The 17447-nt window shown below is 33.4% G+C and overlaps 1 protein-coding gene across 1 annotated transcript in view; it reads left to right on the top strand.

The window, feature by feature from the left end:
• Positions 1 to 17447, top strand: part of SPOCK3 (SPARC (osteonectin), cwcv and kazal like domains proteoglycan 3) — a 486709-nt gene that overhangs the window by 209087 nt on the left and 260175 nt on the right. The window lies entirely within an intron of this gene.

Genomic DNA, 17447 nt, shown 5'->3' on the forward strand with positions numbered 1-17447 from the left:
TCACTATTTGGGTATGTTCGGGGATTAATTGCATTTTGATTTCAGTGTACTTACTTTAAAGTCTATTATTCAAACACACCAACAGAGATTAAAAACATTAACGAATAAGAATGTAACATTTCTAGAAAATGGAAAAATTTAAATTTTGTTGGCTTTTCTTATTGATATAAAAGTACATATGCATAAAACGCCTTATTGTATGCTGAATGGAGTCAAGGAAGAGCTTATTCCATAATTCCACGTCTACAGTGTCAGGTTTCAAGTGTCAAGGCAGACTAATGCAACCAAGATAAAGAATTTAGGAATGAGTTCACTTGGGATGAAAGATTCATGGCATATCAGTAGTGTATTTGCAGAAGTAAGAGAGAGAGAGGGAGAAAGCGGGCAAGAGTTTTGGAATTCAAAATGTAAAAGATTTCTAGGAAACAGTGTTGTTATAAAGTTAATGCATTGTGGGAGGACACAAAATGGGAAAGCAGAACTATCAACAAAATATTCCCCATTCAATCATGTCCTCTGTTAATTTTACCAAGGGCCTCTGAAACTTTGGGCCAGAATTTTATTATTCTATTTATTTCCATAGGATTTCAAAAAGCTTCTGAATTTCTTGGACTAATATTAATTAATCATCAAAATTTTAAATATTAATGTGCAAACATATGTATGGAGGGGATGAGGAAGAGTTAATTTTTACTTCAGGAATCAGTAAGAGGGTGGTATTGGAAAGATTTCCTGTATAATCCCTCACCTAAATTGCAGAGATGTAGTCAATTCATTTCATAAAAATGCCAAAACTGTTTCATCACAAGTTTCAGAGACCCTGAGAAAGATTTTCATCTATACACATTTAACACTTCATTGGCCATTTCACCTCTGGTCCTCTGAACCAAGTCAAAGAGCAACTGAAGACCTCACAGCTAATCTCATGCCTGGGGGCAGAGACTCCACAATTGCTGAATGCTGAAGCCAGGAGAAGTTAAAGTAACTGACTCGAGATCACTGAGAATTTTCAGAGCATTGATCCAATAAATACATACTGACACCAAAGTCCATGCTTTTTACAACTGTGCTGTCTCACTGCTTCTCTAAATTATTAAAAACAAAACAAAACAAAAACAAACAAAAACATGTTACTACAGACAAAAAAAAAAAAAAAAAAAAAACCTTTCTTAACATGATAAAGGCTCAGGGGCGCCAGGGTGGCTCATTGGGTTAAAGCCTCTGCCTTTGGCTTGGGTCATGATCCCAGGATCTTAGATCAAATCCCGCATCAGGATCTCTGCTCACCAGGGAGCCTGCTTTCTCCTCTCTGGCTGCCTGCCTCTCTGCCTACTTGTGATCTCTGTCTGTCAAATAAATACATAAAATCTTAAAAAAACAAAACAAAACAAAACATGATAAAGGCTCAGAACCAATAGCTAGAATATTTCTTAATATAAACAGGTGAACTGTCCTGAAGAGAGCACCATTGCTATCTCTGCCTTTGGTATAGTAGGAGGCTGGGGAAGTTGGGGAGACTACTATGTCTTAAGTAGGTGGAATTCTAAGTGTTTTATGTAAATAGTATTTAGCCCTGTTCTACTCTGATAGACGCTACTATAAAATTTGCACTCAATACACACTGTATTCAAGAAATAAATAACTAGTTTCCAAAGAATTGATTTTAAGATTAATATTTGATATGCTTTATTTGCTTTGAGGATGTCAGTACATAGTGAATGTTTATACAACACTTAGGGAAGGAGAGTTTTACCAAGCAGTTTGATCAGTAAAAGTTGGCTAATATAAATATAGCAGTTCTTAAATCTGGATGTTGTGTGTATGATATGGGGATGAGGTACAGAAAACAAGGAAAACAGTTTAATTAATCAATTCTGGTCACTTACATAGTTTAGATTAGAGATTATTACTGTTTTTATTTAATGAAACCACTTATCATTTTTTCCCCATAAAAGAGAAAATGGAATTTTTTGTTTGCATCTGTAGGAAGAATCCTATTTTTCAAAGATGTTTTCCTAATTTCTCTATCCCTCTCAAACTAGATGACATATCCATTTTTCCATTACCTTAGAATGCTGAACTCATTTTGAAATATTCATATGCATTTGTAATATATGTATATATATAATATATATATATAATATATTGTCTAACATAATGTATATGTAATATATTATCTAACATTAATCTCCATCAACTGACAGGAAGTTTCATGAAGTCAGTGTCTATGTCTTACTACTTTATAATCAGCTTGACATGCTGGCTAGTATATATTTTCTTTGAAGAATATATTAAAATAGCTTTTATTTTTGAATGCTTAGAGAAGAAAATTGAGTAGTTTGATCATTTGAACTGGTCAACATAGATAATCTAAGTGGAAGTTATTTTCTGTGTGCTTTGTGCTTATTTGTTGAACATAGTCTGGAAAGGATATAGAAGTCATCAACAAATATCTTTAATAAATTTGTTGAGAAAGAAGGGTTCAAGATGGCAGTGTAGAAAAATCATGAACTTACCTCCTTTCATGGACACAATAAATTTATAACTACATGTGGAATAATTTCCTCTGAAAAAGACCTAAAAACAATGAACAGAGCCTCTCCAACAAAGGAAAAAGGGGTACACTTTGAAACACACACACACACACACACCAGGAATGGTAATCCATAATCAGGATGGATCTCAAAATATAGAACTTTTCCTTAAGAATTGAAGGGTCTATTCTCTGTGTCAGGACCCCAACCCCTAGGTCCTTCACAGGACAGGTGAGTGCCCCAAATGTCTTCCAATGGGAATTACATCCAGAAAAACCATAGAACTGTAAGGAACAGAGAACATGCTCTTAAGGGGCTTGTGCACAGGCTCACTTGCCTTGGGATCCAGCCCAAAATCAAGTGTTTGAAGAGTACCCAGAACGCATGTGAAATAGATGTAATTACTGATCTTAAAGCATCTGCTGGAAAGACAATAATTTGGGGCTCTCTCTGAGGACAAAGGCATTCTTAGGTGCAATTTTTACAAACTAATTTCAAATGCAGGTGCTGGTGGATACTACTTAGAACTCTCCCTCTAACCTGTTAGCACCAGAAGGTATTCCCTACTGAGGGCCCCACCAACTCTTATGCTGCAGCCACACATCACATGTGGCCTCGAGTGAGAGACATACACACCTCTGTGCCACATAGCCATATGCTACAACTGGGCCAGGGGAAATCCTTGCTCATTCCCATCTTGTAGCTGCAGCCTCACAACAGCAGGTGGATGCACACAGCTCACGTAAAAGATACCTGTGGTTGCCAGGGAAGATAGCACTTCTGAACCCTACACTATCTCTTACATTAGGATATATCCTACATGAGACCACTCCTTTAAGATGGGAAGTGGTAGCTGATCTGCCTAATACATAGAAGCAAACACAGAAAGTCAGGCAAAATGAGTAAAGAGAAGACTTTTCCAAACAGACAAGAAAAAGCCTCAGCGGAAAACTGTAACAAAACAGAAATAAGCAATTTGCCTGATATAATTTTAAAGTAATGGTCATAAAGATGCCCCCTGAACTTGGGAGTAAGATGGATGAACACAGTGAGAACTTTAAATAAAGAGATAGAAAATATAAGAAAGTGCCAAATTAAAAAAAATTATAAAGCTGAAGAATACACTAACTAAACTAAAAAATAACCATTGAGTAGCTCAAAAGAAGACTGAATGAAGCAGAAGAATGGATCAGTGAGTTGGAAAACAACTCAACAGCATTCACCCAAACAGAGCAACAAAAAGAAAAAAGAATTATAAAAAGTGAAGATATTTTAAAGGACCTTTGAGAAAGAATTAAGCAGAATAACATTTGCATTATAGAGGTGTAAAAAAGAGAAGAGAGAGAAAAGGCCAGAAAACTTTTTTGAAGAAACAATGGCAGAAAACTTTACTAATCCAGGAAAGAAAACAGACATACAGGTCCAAGAAGCCCAGAGAATTCTAGACAAGATGAATACCAAGAGATCCACAGTAAGACATATTATAGTTCAAATGTAGAAGTTAAATAGAAAAAACAAACAAACAAACAAACAAACTTAAAAGCAGCAAGAGAAAAACAACTTGTTACAAAAAAGGGAAACACATAACTTTACCAGATTTTTGACACGAACTTTGGCTGCCAGAGGGAGTGGCATCATATATTCAAACTATTGAAAGAAAAAAAAAAAAAAACTTTCAGCCAAGAATTCTTTACCCTGTAAGGTTATCCTTCAGAATTGAAGTGGAGATTAAGAGTTTTCCAGACAAGCTAAAAATGAAGAGGCTCATCACCACTAAACCAGCCTTACAAGAAATGATAAAGGGACTTCTGTGAATAGAAAAAAAAAATTGGCCCTAATTAATCACAAGAAAACACATGAAAGTAAAATAGTTCACTGGAAAAGGTAAATATATAACATAGATAGTGAATCCATCAATTATAAGACAAGCATGAAAATTAAAGTCAAAAGTAATAAAATTAACTAAAACTACATTAATTAGTTAAGGGATGTATAATATAAAGTGATCAACTTAGGGGCATCTGGGTGGCTCAGTTTGCTCACTTTGGCTCAGGACATGATCTTGGAGTCCTGGGATCAAGCCCCACATTGGGCTCTCTCCTCAGCAGGGACTCTGTTTCTCCTTCTTATTCTGTCTTGCTCTCACTCTTGCTCAAATAAATAAATAAATAAATTCTATTAAAAAAAGATCAACTTAACCACCTGTTACATACACAGGATGTTATATGTGAAACTCATAGTAACCATAAAGCAAGAACTTACACTAAAATTAAAGAGGTAAATAAATAAAAGAATCTAAATATAACACTAAAGAAAATCACCAAACCACAAAGAGACAGGAAAAAAGAAAAAGACAGCTAGAAAACAATTAACAAAATGGCAATAAGTGCATACCGATCAATAATTGTTATCAATGTAAATGGGCTAAACTCTTCAATCAAAGACATGGTGGCTGAATGGATAAGGAACATAACCCATCTAATATGCTATCTAAAAGAAACCAACATTATTTTTTTAACTTTATTTAGTTAGTTAGTTATCTAGTTATTAGTTATGTAATCTCAAGAGCCAATGTGGGGCTCAAACTCATGACCTCAAGATCAAGAGTCACATGATCTTCGAACTGAGCTGGCGAGGTGCCCTGAGACTTACTTTAGAAGTAGGGTCATACACAGACTGAAAGAGGAGGAATGGAAAATGATTTCCATGAAAAATGAAACTGAAAGCTCTTTTAGCTATACTCATATCAGAGAAAATAGACTGAAATCATAAAATTCCCAGAAGAAAACATGGTGAGAAACTCCTTGACATTGAACTTAGCAGTTTATGGCTATGGGTCCACAGGCAGGGGAATCAAAAGTAAAAATAAAGAAATGGGACTACATCAAACTGAAAACCTCTGCACAGCAAAGGAAATCATCATCAAAATTAAAAGACAGTCTACTGGATGGAAAAAGACATTTGCAAGTCATTTATCCTATAAGGGATTAATGTCCAAAATATATTTTAAAAACTCATCTAACTAAACAATAAAAAAAAATAAACCTTAAAAATGGGCCAAGGACCTGAATAGACATTTTTTGAAAGAAGACATAAAGATGGCCAACAGACAAAATTTTCATAATCACTAATTATTAATTACATAATGCAAATCAAAATCACAGTGAGATATCACCTCACACCTGTTAGAAGGGCTATTATCAAAAACACAAGAGGGGTGCCTGGGTAGCTCAGCGGGTTAAAGCCTCTGCCTTTGGCTCCAGTCATAATCCTAGTTTCCTGGGTTCGAGCCTGCCTCCTCCTCTCTCTCTCTCTACCTGCCTCTCTACCGACTTGTGATCTCTGTCTGTCAAATTAATAAACAAAATCTTTAAGAAAACAAAACAAACAAACAAACAAACAAAGAAACAACAGGTGCTGGAGTGAATGTGGAGAAAAGGGAACATTTATACATTGTTAATGGGAATGTAAATTGTTTTAGGTCCTATGGAGAACAGTATTGGAATTTTTTAAATATTTGAGAATATATGGAAATTCTTCAAGTAATTAAGAATAGATCTACTATATGATCCATCTGTTCGAGTTCTGAGTATTTATCTAAATGAAAACATTGATTTGAAAAGATGAATGATGTCCTTGTTCACTGGAGCATTATTTACAATAACCAAGATATGGAAAAAAAAATAAACAACAATTATCCACTGATGGGTAAATGGATGAAAAGGATATGGTATACACACACACACACACACACACATGGGAAAATACTATTCAGCCCTAAAGATAAATGAAATCTTGCGTTTTGTGATAGCATGCATGGAACATAAGGGTATTATCCTAACTGAAATGAATCAGATGGTGAAAGACAAAGACTATATGACCCTCTCATATGCAGAATATAAAGATAACCAAACAAATGAATAAATAAAATAACACAAAAATGAACTCATAGATGTAGAGAACAGACTGATGATTACCTAATGGGTGAAGGGGCCACATTTTGTGGTGATGGGTGGTAACTAGACTTTTGGGGGTGTTCACTTTATAGTGTAGACGGATATCAAAGTATAATTTTGTATACCTGAAAATTATATAATGTTATGTACCAATTTTACCTCAATAAAAATAAATGTATTGATTCCATGAATAAATAATTGCCAACAAAAAAGTAAGAGGAGTATATAAAGATATGAGGGAGAGATGAGTCCCTAACAATTGGTTTTAGGAAACTAGCAGACATAGAACCTTGCCTTAGATTTGTAAATAACTGAAACAATTGATAATGCTTTAGTTAACAATACCTGTCTTTGAAATCAGAGAAGTAGACTGATCGGGAGGCTCATGATATATCTTACAACAGCTTTGAACATTACTGCCCAAGTGGAGAAGGGCGTAAACTCTCCAAATAAGTCGTGTTCAAAAATTCACATGTTTGGCTATTTGTCTCCTAAAGACTTTTTTGTGAGACTGGCCTCAAACAAGCCTGATACCTGCATGCTTGTGCTGATTTTCTGTAGAATTATCTTCACCAATTAAGACAAAATAGTTTTATGAATGATGAGAAAAACTTAAACTTCATCATGTTTTCTAAAATTTAGATGTTTGGTATAAAATGTATGATGGACTTGCCAGGCTTTGAAAATGACCCACTTCATATTGTTATCATGGGGAAGAGTTCTGGAGATGCTTACAGCTGAGGGTTTGTTTCATTGTTTTTGTACATTGTGAGCAAGAAGCCTAGTGTTTTATGCTCCCTTTGCTGCCTGTGCAGCTGCAGATAATTAACACTATTTCTAGATCCATGTTTCAGGCACCAATCAATGGATGCTGCTGATATTAAAAAAAAAAAAAAAAAAAAAACTGGCATAGCACAACAGAGTAAGGTTGAAGAAATTATTGTAGGACAAAATCAGCTATGTTAATTTCTGCTTCATTTACACCAAAGGTTGAAAAGAATCAATAAGGAAATGCTTTGGGCCTTGTAATAATGCATTGTATAAAAGAATGATGAAACTAATTTAAAGTGTTATTTATTAAAAAGATATACCAAGGGAATGTGAGTCCTAAAACTCCTCTATTTAAATTATGCACTTTTAGAATTCATAAATTCAATGGCCATTTTTGAAAGATCTGAATTTCTTTATATAATGATTAAATGTATTTTTATAGTATTTATATTTCCATTCCTATAATGTTGAAATATTTATGATGGAAAGATTCAATCACATAGCTTAATTTATAGTAGAGTCTCTAAAGTATTTGTTGAGTGAAATTGAACTCATAACTACTTTAAAATGATGTTCCTTATACTTGTGTAAGATTTAGCCTGTATGGTATATGAACACACTAGTACTGTCCTCAGGGAGAATGAAATCCAGCATTTACTGCATACTTAATACATGCAAAGTTTTTTTTAATGCCTTAAATTTATATATTTTTACAACACTCCAAAATTTTTAGACTAAAGACCATTATGCCCAATTTACAGAAACAAAAAGTGAAGCACAAAAATTCTGGGTATTCAAGAGACTAGTTATACAGAAAGATGGGAACTAGTTAGCTAGTTAGATTAAAGGGACAGATTTAGGGTTTGGAATAAAGTTTACGTTTTATATATATACCTTCCTTTTTATACTTACAAATTAATTATAATTTTATGAAAAGATAATTGGTTATATGTTTATGAACTGATGTTTATATAACCTTTTTATGACCTAACTGTCCATAGATCTTCCAGTTAGTACAGAGTATAGAGAGGTTTTGAAACACTTTTTTAAAAACAGATTTCATTTTTTTAGAGAATTTTTGGGTTTGCAGCAAAACAGAGCAAAAGTTATAGAAAATTTCCATATGCATAACCTCCTCCATTACCAACAGCTCCCACCAGGATGGTACACTTGTTATATTTTAAAACCTGCATTGCCACATCACTATCATCCAAAGTCCACAGTTTACATTACTTTTTTAAAATATTAATTGCATTTAAATACAGGCCATAGTATTTTGGATAGTGAATTAGTTTAACTCTTTAAAATGCAGACAATATCTAAAGTTAATCATGTTTCATTTATTTCTTGAACTTTTCTAAAGTGTATAGACACACACGCAGGCACAGACACAGATTATATGTACACACACACATGCTTTCATATGTATGCATAACTAATTTAATCTCACAACAACGTGAGGTGAAGTGAGTTAAAATTATTACTGCCATTTTACCAATGATAAAAGCTGAGGCACAGAATTTACATAACTTGCTCAAGTGGAAGACTTGGACATTTATCCTGGCAATTGAGATTCCAGAATTTGTTCTTTTAATTATTATATTATATTAATTACTATACTATATCTTTTGATACATAGTATTTAGTACTTTAAAAATGTCATATAATTGAAACACTCTTTGGTATATTTTATAGATGTCAAATCATTTTGTCTTACAACAACCCCATATACCTCTAAGAAAATCACTGAGTAACTCTTACCTAATGTACAATTTCTCAGCATATTTTAATCCACATTCTTTTTTGCTGAACATATAATTCTTAGATTCTCTATTCTTATATCACCTGCAACAGGGCATAATTCCTAGACACTTGAGAACTGGTCACAAGAAGAAAATTTTAATTCATTAGACTGAACATTTAGATCAATCATTATAATGTGGTCAACTTTTACTTCCGGTGTGGTGCATTGCAAAAACAAAAAGCATGTTTCTCAAGTATAAAAATAAGACAACACTGACTGTATTTTTAATACACAGCACATCTTGTCATTACTATCACATTATCTCTAATCTTGTTGAAAATCAGGGGCTTGTTGATTAAAGTCCCAAATCCCTGGCATAGTCCCTTATACCCAGAGCTGGGTAGCTTTACAACAATATGTGCAGCTTTCTCCTGTTGGCACATTGCAGTCTTATCATAGTAGGAAATTCAGGGTGTGGAGTGATGTTAACAGAACACAGAGGCCAGAACTGGCCTGCCTGTCTTCACGGTCTAACCTCACTCTACTACCTGTGTGATCTTAGCAGGTTAATTAAATTCTCTGTGCTTCAGTTCTCTGTAAACTAGGGATGAGAAAAAATGCACTTTCTGATGATGTTGATGTAATGATTAATGAGTTGATACACAAAAGCCATTTTAACAGTAACTGATCCACTGTAAATATTGTGTTGGGTTAGTTACTACAACTTTTTCCTAAATGTGTTAGATATTTTATCATCATAGACTTTTACTATGTCTGAGATCTTTTACTAGGGAAATGTTCTGTTCATTTTTCCCTTGTTCTGGCAAATACTCCATTTCTGAAGAGCCTTTTAGCATGATGGTTACTAGTATGTAATTTGAAATGATTGTCTGGCTTTGAAGTTTGCCTCCAGCTCTTGGTTACAAAATGATTTTAAGCATATTAAACTCCCCAAGACTCAGTTTTCTTGTTTATACAGTAGAGATGATAGTTGTACTATTTATCTCTCTTTGTTTTTGTGAAAATTAAAGACAAAATTTGTATAAAACCCTTTGCACAATGTAAGCACTCAATAAACATTAATTATTGAGAAATTTCTGTCTGGCTTTCTCCCACACATCTCCTAGCACAAGGTAGAATTAAATTCTCCTTTATCATTGTGTCCACAGCACATGAAAAACACTTATCTACCTGTATTATAGTAATTTGTTTGTATACTTAATAGCTTAAGGTTGAGCTGCAGTTGACACAGTTTTTGAAAAAAAAAAAAAAAGGGATGGCATAAGACATGACTATTAGTGGTGAAATTTCAGGTTACTTTGTTTTGCAGGTAAAAGGAGTTATATGATTTTTCCAGTTGAGAATGGAGAAAATGGGAACAATGTGTTATATTTGTGCTGGGAGAAAAATGTGAGTGACAGATACTTCAGTGAAATAGCAAGGAAGGAGCCATAACTTTGCTCTCCTGGAGGTTATTAAGGTGCTATATTTTGAATAAATTCCCTTCATTTCATGATTTTCTACTTAATAACATTTACCACTATCCATATCCTTATGCCTAGATAAAATGTCTTCAGATCAAATAGCTCAGAATATATGAAAAGTATTCATGTGTACTAAATACCATCTCTAATACTGTCATTTATAACTGGCTATAGATAAGTGCTTTCCTATATTTTCAGATAGTTCTTATGTCCATAGTGGGCCCAAGCACTTGACACTTCTGCTTAGCTTAGTTCCTCTTGTGTTTGGAGGAAGGAAATGCTGAATCTGAGTGGAGATTTTTTCTGGCTCTTCTTCCCATACACACTGGCTTTGAAGTTTGTAAAGATTTTAATTAATGTATTAGACTTCAGCTGTGAGGGCAGAGTTTGAATTATGCTGGTTGATAGAGAAGGGCAATCATAGCAGCCAACCTCAAGAATCTAAACTGTAATGTCACAGGGGATAGATAAAACTCAGTTGATTGCATACTATGAACAATGATCATAAGACACTCATTCAACGTGTAAGCCATTTTCTCTGCAGTCCCGTTCTTGCTTCATGAATGTCTGTTATGCAGAGAAGACAGTAAGAGAAAAAAAATGCAATTAAGAGGATTCAAATATTGCTTAATGAAACATGATGTCCAAAATAAACAAGATAGTGACCCTGGAAGGAAGGAAAACCTGGATAATTTATGAAGAAGGTAACTTTCAAAGAAGTAGTTTAGATGGAACTTAGTGTCTCCTAGGCCAACGTCTTTAAATGATGAAGACTAAAATACTCAGGTTCAAAGTCCAATTACGTTACTTAGATTTCTGATTTATAGAAAGAGAGATAATTACATAGGTCAAATAGATTCTTTTTATTTTAAAAGAATATCCCATCCTTTGTCTCTAAGGAGGTTAAAACTAATTGCCTATTAAGAGTAATGATTATTCTTGCTTTTCTAAATATAAATCTGTTTCTATAGTTATAATTTACTGTTTTGAAGGAGCTGAGAAAAACCATGATCATTTATTAGCTAAATGTGAAAAGGTAGGAAAATATTATATAAAGATTCTATAAATGATATCAATTTTTAATATTTTCTTTATTTTTAAATTTTAAAAGTTTATGAAAATAATATTGATAAGAAAAGAACTTCATATGATAGAAAAGGGAGTGCATATTGTATTCCTTCCTTCACTAGCCTCTCAGTTTCACTCCCACTCTTGCACAAATTTTCTACATGCACACATTCATACAAACATAATTATTGCTTAATGGGAGTATTTTATGTATGTTGTTGTACTTTGTTTTATTAATTTTATTTTTCTTCACATTTTCAATTCAGAATACGGACTTTTATCATACTCCTCTAAATGGCCATAAAGATACCCATTACATATATGTACCATAATTTATTTAAACAATGTTTCATTAATGGGCATTAATGTTATTTCTAGTTTTTTGTCTTATATGCTACTTACAACAGTCTTAAGGATGCATCTTTGCATGTTTGTGTGCATATTTTTGCCATGAATTTCTAGTAAAACAGAAAATATATTTAAATTTTGATAGATATTGTCAAATGCCTTATAAGTAGAGTGCACCGGGGCGCCTGGGTGGCTCAGTGGGTTAAGCCGCTGCCTTCAGCTCAGGTCATGATCTCAGGGTCCTGGGATCGAGTCCCACATCGGGCTCTCTGCTCAGCAGGGGGCCTGCTTCCCTTCCTCTCTCTGTGATCTCTTCCCTTCCTCTCTCCTACTGTGATCTCTCTCTGTCAAATTAATAAATAAAAAAAAAAATCTTAAAAAAAAAAAAAAAAGAATTAAAAAAAAAAAAATAAGTAGAGTGCACCAATTTCTCTGCTTCAAGAAATGTCTGCTTCAAACATTGCTTTTAAAAAAATACTTTTGCCTTAAAAAAAATACTGTTTAGATATTAGTAATTCTGAACTATCAAGTGTTACAGCTTGTTCTTGACTTAAAATTGGTATATATAAAATAATGAGATCTATCAATAGATGCAGAAAAAGCATTTGGTAAATCCAACACATATTCTTGACAGAAATTCTCAGTAAATTGAGAATGGAAGGGACTTCCTCTGCTTGATAAGAGCATCTACAAAATCCAACAGCTAATATCGTACTTATTGGTGAGAAACTCAATCTTGTTCTCTCACATCAAGTACAAGACAAAGATATCCTCTCTTAGCAATCTTTTTCAACATCATATTGTAAGTTCTAGCTAATGCAAGAAAACAAGAAAAACGAATAAAAGTCCACAGATCAGGTAAAAAGAAAACTGTCTTTGTGCACAAGTGATATAATCATCTACGAAGAAAATCTGTAAGAATGGATAAACCACCTCCTGGAATTAATGAGCAATTACAGCAAGGTTTCAAGCTAAAAAGATAATGTACAGTGGTCAATTTAGTCCCAAAATACCAGTGATGAATAAGTGGAATTTGAAATTCAAAACGACAGTATCTTTTTAACAATATTAATTCTTCCAATCCATGGATAGGAAAAATTAATATTGTTAAAATGACCCCATTATCCAAAGTCATCTAGAAATTCAATGCAATCCCTATCAAAATTCCAATGGCATCTTTTACAGAAATAGAAAAATATTTCTAAAATTTGTACGGAGACACAGAATACCACAGTTAGGCAAAGCAATCCTGAGAAAGAAAATCAAAGTCAGAGTCACTACACTTCCTGATTTTGAAATATACTACAAATCTGCATTAATTAAGCAGTGTAATAATGACATAAAAATAGACACATAAGCCAGTGAAATAGAACAGAATACCCAGAAATAAGACTCTGCATATATGGTCCACTAATATTTGACAAAGGAACCAAAAACACTTAGTGGAGAAAGAATAGTCTCTTCAAAGAATGGTCCTAGGAAAACTGGACAACCATATGCAGAAAAATGAACTTGGACCACTATCCTCCACCACTCACATAAATAAACTCAAAATGGAATCAAAACTTAAATATAAAATTTGATATTATAAAAGTCCTAGAAGAAAACATAGGGAAAAATTCTTTGAAAATGGTCTTGGTGATGATTTTTTTTTGGATATGACACTAAAAGCACAAAGAACTAAAGCAGAAATCGACAAGAGTGACTACCTAAAACTAAATCCTCTGCATAGCAATTGAAACAATGAACAAAATGAAGAGGGAACCTCAGAAATGGGTGAAAATATTTACAAGCCATATATCAGAAAGGGGTTAATATCCAAATATATAAATAATCCAGACAACTCAATAACAGCGATAACAAAAATCTGATTTAAAAATGGTCAGAAGAACATAAAAGGCCTTTTTTTTTTCTTCAAAGAAGGCATCCAAATGGCCACTGTGTACAGAAAACTGGGTTCCACATCGTTTAAATCATTCAGGAGGTGCAAATTAAAACCACAATGAGATATTGCCTCACACCTGTAAGAATGGCTATCATCAAGAAGGTAAGAGGTAGCAAGCTTAATTGAGGGTCTGGAGAAAGGGAACCCTTATGCGCTGTTGAAGGAAATGTTAAAGAAGATGCAATGTATATATACACAAAATATTTTTCAGCCAGTGAAAAGAAGGAAATCCTGCCATTCCTGACAACATGGATGGACCTTGAAGACATCATGGTTTTTGAGATAAACCAGGCAATGGAAGACAAATTATTCATGATATCACTGACATGTGGAATCTAAAACAGCCAAACTTGTAGAAACAGATAGTAGAACAGTGGTTATCAGGAGCTGGAGGATGGGGAACTGGAAAGATGTTGTGAAAGGGCATAAACTTGTAATTAGAAGATGAATACATTTTGAAGACTTAATGTATAGCAAAATGATTATAGCCAACAATACTGTATTATATACTTCAAAGTTGCTAAGAAATCCTAAGTGTTCTCACCACAAAAAAAGGTTAATAATTACATGAGTTGATAGAGGTGTTAGTTAATCTAAGATTATAATCATATCATAATATGTAAATATATTAAATCAACCTATGGTACACTTTAAACTTACACAATATTATATGTAAATTATAAGTCAACAAAACAAAACAAACAAAGCAAAACACATTGCCATTAACATTAGCACCCCAAAAATGAAATACTAGGGATAAACCTAACAAAATATGTATCACATTTATGTAAGGATTACTACAAAACTGATGAAAAAAATCAAAGAATAACTAAATAAACATTCCCTGTTCATGGATGAAAAGTCCAATGGTGTCAAGATGTCATTTCTTATCAAGTTGTTTTATGCAATCCAAATCAAAATCCCAGAGAGTTACTCAGTGGACATTGAAAAACTAAATCTAAAGTTTATATGAAAAAGCAAAAAAACCCAGAATAACAAACACAGTTTTGAAGAAGAACAAAGTTGGAGAACTGATGCTACTTGATATCAAGATTCAGAATAAAATAACAGTAGTTAATATAACCTGGTACTGGCAAAAGAATATCAAATAGGTATAAGAAGCAGAATAGATTGCTCAGAAAGAGACTCAGATAAATGTAGTCAATTAATCTTTGACAAAGTAGCAGAGACAATGAAGAAAAAGTCGTCTTTTCAACAGATGGTGCTGAAACAACTGGACATCTGAATGCAAAAAAATAAAACAACAACAAAAAATAAACACAGACCTTGCATCTGTCACAATAATTAACTCAAAATGGATCCCAGACCTAAATGTAAAACACGAAACAATAACATTTCTACAAGACAACATAGGAAAAAACTTAGATGACCTCGGGCATTGTTGACTTTTTATATGTAACACAAAAAGCACAATCCATGAAATAAATAATAAGCTGAACTTTATTAAAATTAAAAAGTTCTGGTCTGTGAAAGATAATATGAAGAGAAGTAGAGGCAAGCCACAGCCCAGGAGAAAATATTTGCAGAAGATACATCTGATAAAAGAATGTTATCCAAAATAAACAAGTAACTCTTAAAACTCAATAGCAACTCAAACAATATGATTTAAAAATGTACCAGAGAACATCAAAAGAAGATACATAAGTGGCAAGAAAGCATATGAAAAGATGCTTCATATTTTATCCTCAATAGAGTAAAAATTAAAATGACATGATACCACTACATATCTCAGAATGGCCAAAACTCAGAACACTGAAAAAACATCAAGAACAGGAGAGGGTGTGAAACAACAGGAACACTTGTTCATTGCTAGTGGGGATTTAAAACAGTTTGGTGATTTCTTACATAAATAAACACAATCTAACCGTGTTTCAGCAATCATACTCCTTGGTATTTAGCCAACTGAGCGGAAATCATATATTCACAAAACAACCTACACAGATGTTCATAGAAGCTTTATTCATAAGTGCTAAAAGTTGGGAACAACCAGGATGTCCTCCAGTAGCTGAATGGTAAGATAAACTGTGGTATATCCAGACAATGCAATTGTATGCAGCACCAAAACACCATGAGCTATGGTTCATGAGCTTCATGAGCCATGAAGGGACATGGAGGAATATCAAATGCATATTATTGAGCAAAAAATCCCATCAAAAAAGGCCACATACTGTGTGATTCCAACTATATTACATTCTGAAAAAGACAAAACTATGGAGACCAAAGGTCAGTTACTATCAATGATTGGGATGAAGGCACAAGGTCAGATAAATAGATGGGACACAGAGGATTTTTAGGGCAGTGAAACAACATTGTATGTTGACCTAATGATGGTTACATGTCATTATACATTTGTTTAAACCCAGTGAATGCACAGCACCAAAAGTGAACCATAATGTGAACTATGGAGATTGAGAAGTTCTGATGGATCAATGTAAGTTCATCAACTGTAACAAATGAACCACTCTGTAGAGGGATGTTAATAATGGGGGAAGATATGTGTGTGTAGAGACAGGGGGTATATAGGAAATCTCTTTACCTTCTCCCCAGCTTTTCTGTGGACCTCAAACTGCTCTAAGGAAATAAAGATTAAATAAAAAAAATTAGTATAAAGTCTTACCTCTTCTCAGTTTTAAGAACAAATGTATGTGTTTGTGTCTTTAATCATGGATGGGTTGTGAAGATAGTGGTGGTGGTTTAATACCAGTAATTCTTTCTAAGTTGTTGCATGGTGAAACATGATTTAAAAATGCTGACAAATTAAAGAAATTTGTACTAAGAACATTTTTGGAGCTGCAGCTTTTTTTTTTTTCAGACAATAGGATAATTTTATTACAAGATAAGGAAGTTTAAAATTAGAGTCCTCACACTGAGAAAGATGTGCTAGATATTTAAACTGTAACAAAATGTGCCTAATTTACTTATTCACATTATTATTTGGACTCATTATTTTTAAAGCAGTTGATGCTTGATGGACAGGTGCTGTGATGAACCTAATTACTGTTTTACATGTTTTGTTTTTGGTAATCTCATCAAATGCATTTTTCTTGTTCTAAATACTTCCCTCTCTAGGTAATCAATTTTATTTCTTAGCATGTTAGAAAACATAATATTATTATTCTTAAACTGATTTCTAATGATCAATTCTGCTATGAATTCATTTAACTTTAATCTGACATTTAAAATATTAAACCCAAACTTTCTATTGCCAAGTTTTTGCTAAAGAATCCAACATTTTGGATACATTACAGCTGAACTTCCTGCTAGCAAAATGTTGGCAGAGAGACAGTATTACTTCTGGGTAATGAAGAAGGCCAGAGCATGTAAATTTTTTAGTTAGTAAGAAGCCTTTTTTCATACAGCTGACTAATATAGATAAATAATTACATAATTTAGAGTCATGTGCTACTATATTTCAGTGAATTGTTTGTCTTTTTCTAGATTCCTGCTTTATTTCCTGTATATTTCTTTTTTCTTTTTCTTTTTTTTTTTTTTTAAAGATTTTATTTATTTATTTGACAGAGAGAAATCACAAGTAGATGGAGAGGCAGGCAGAGAGAGAGAGAGGGAAGCAGGCTC

Source organism: Mustela nigripes, chromosome 1 (genome assembly GCF_022355385.1).
Source record: "Mustela nigripes isolate SB6536 chromosome 1, MUSNIG.SB6536, whole genome shotgun sequence".
Lineage (NCBI taxonomy): Eukaryota > Metazoa > Chordata > Mammalia > Carnivora > Mustelidae > Mustela > Mustela nigripes.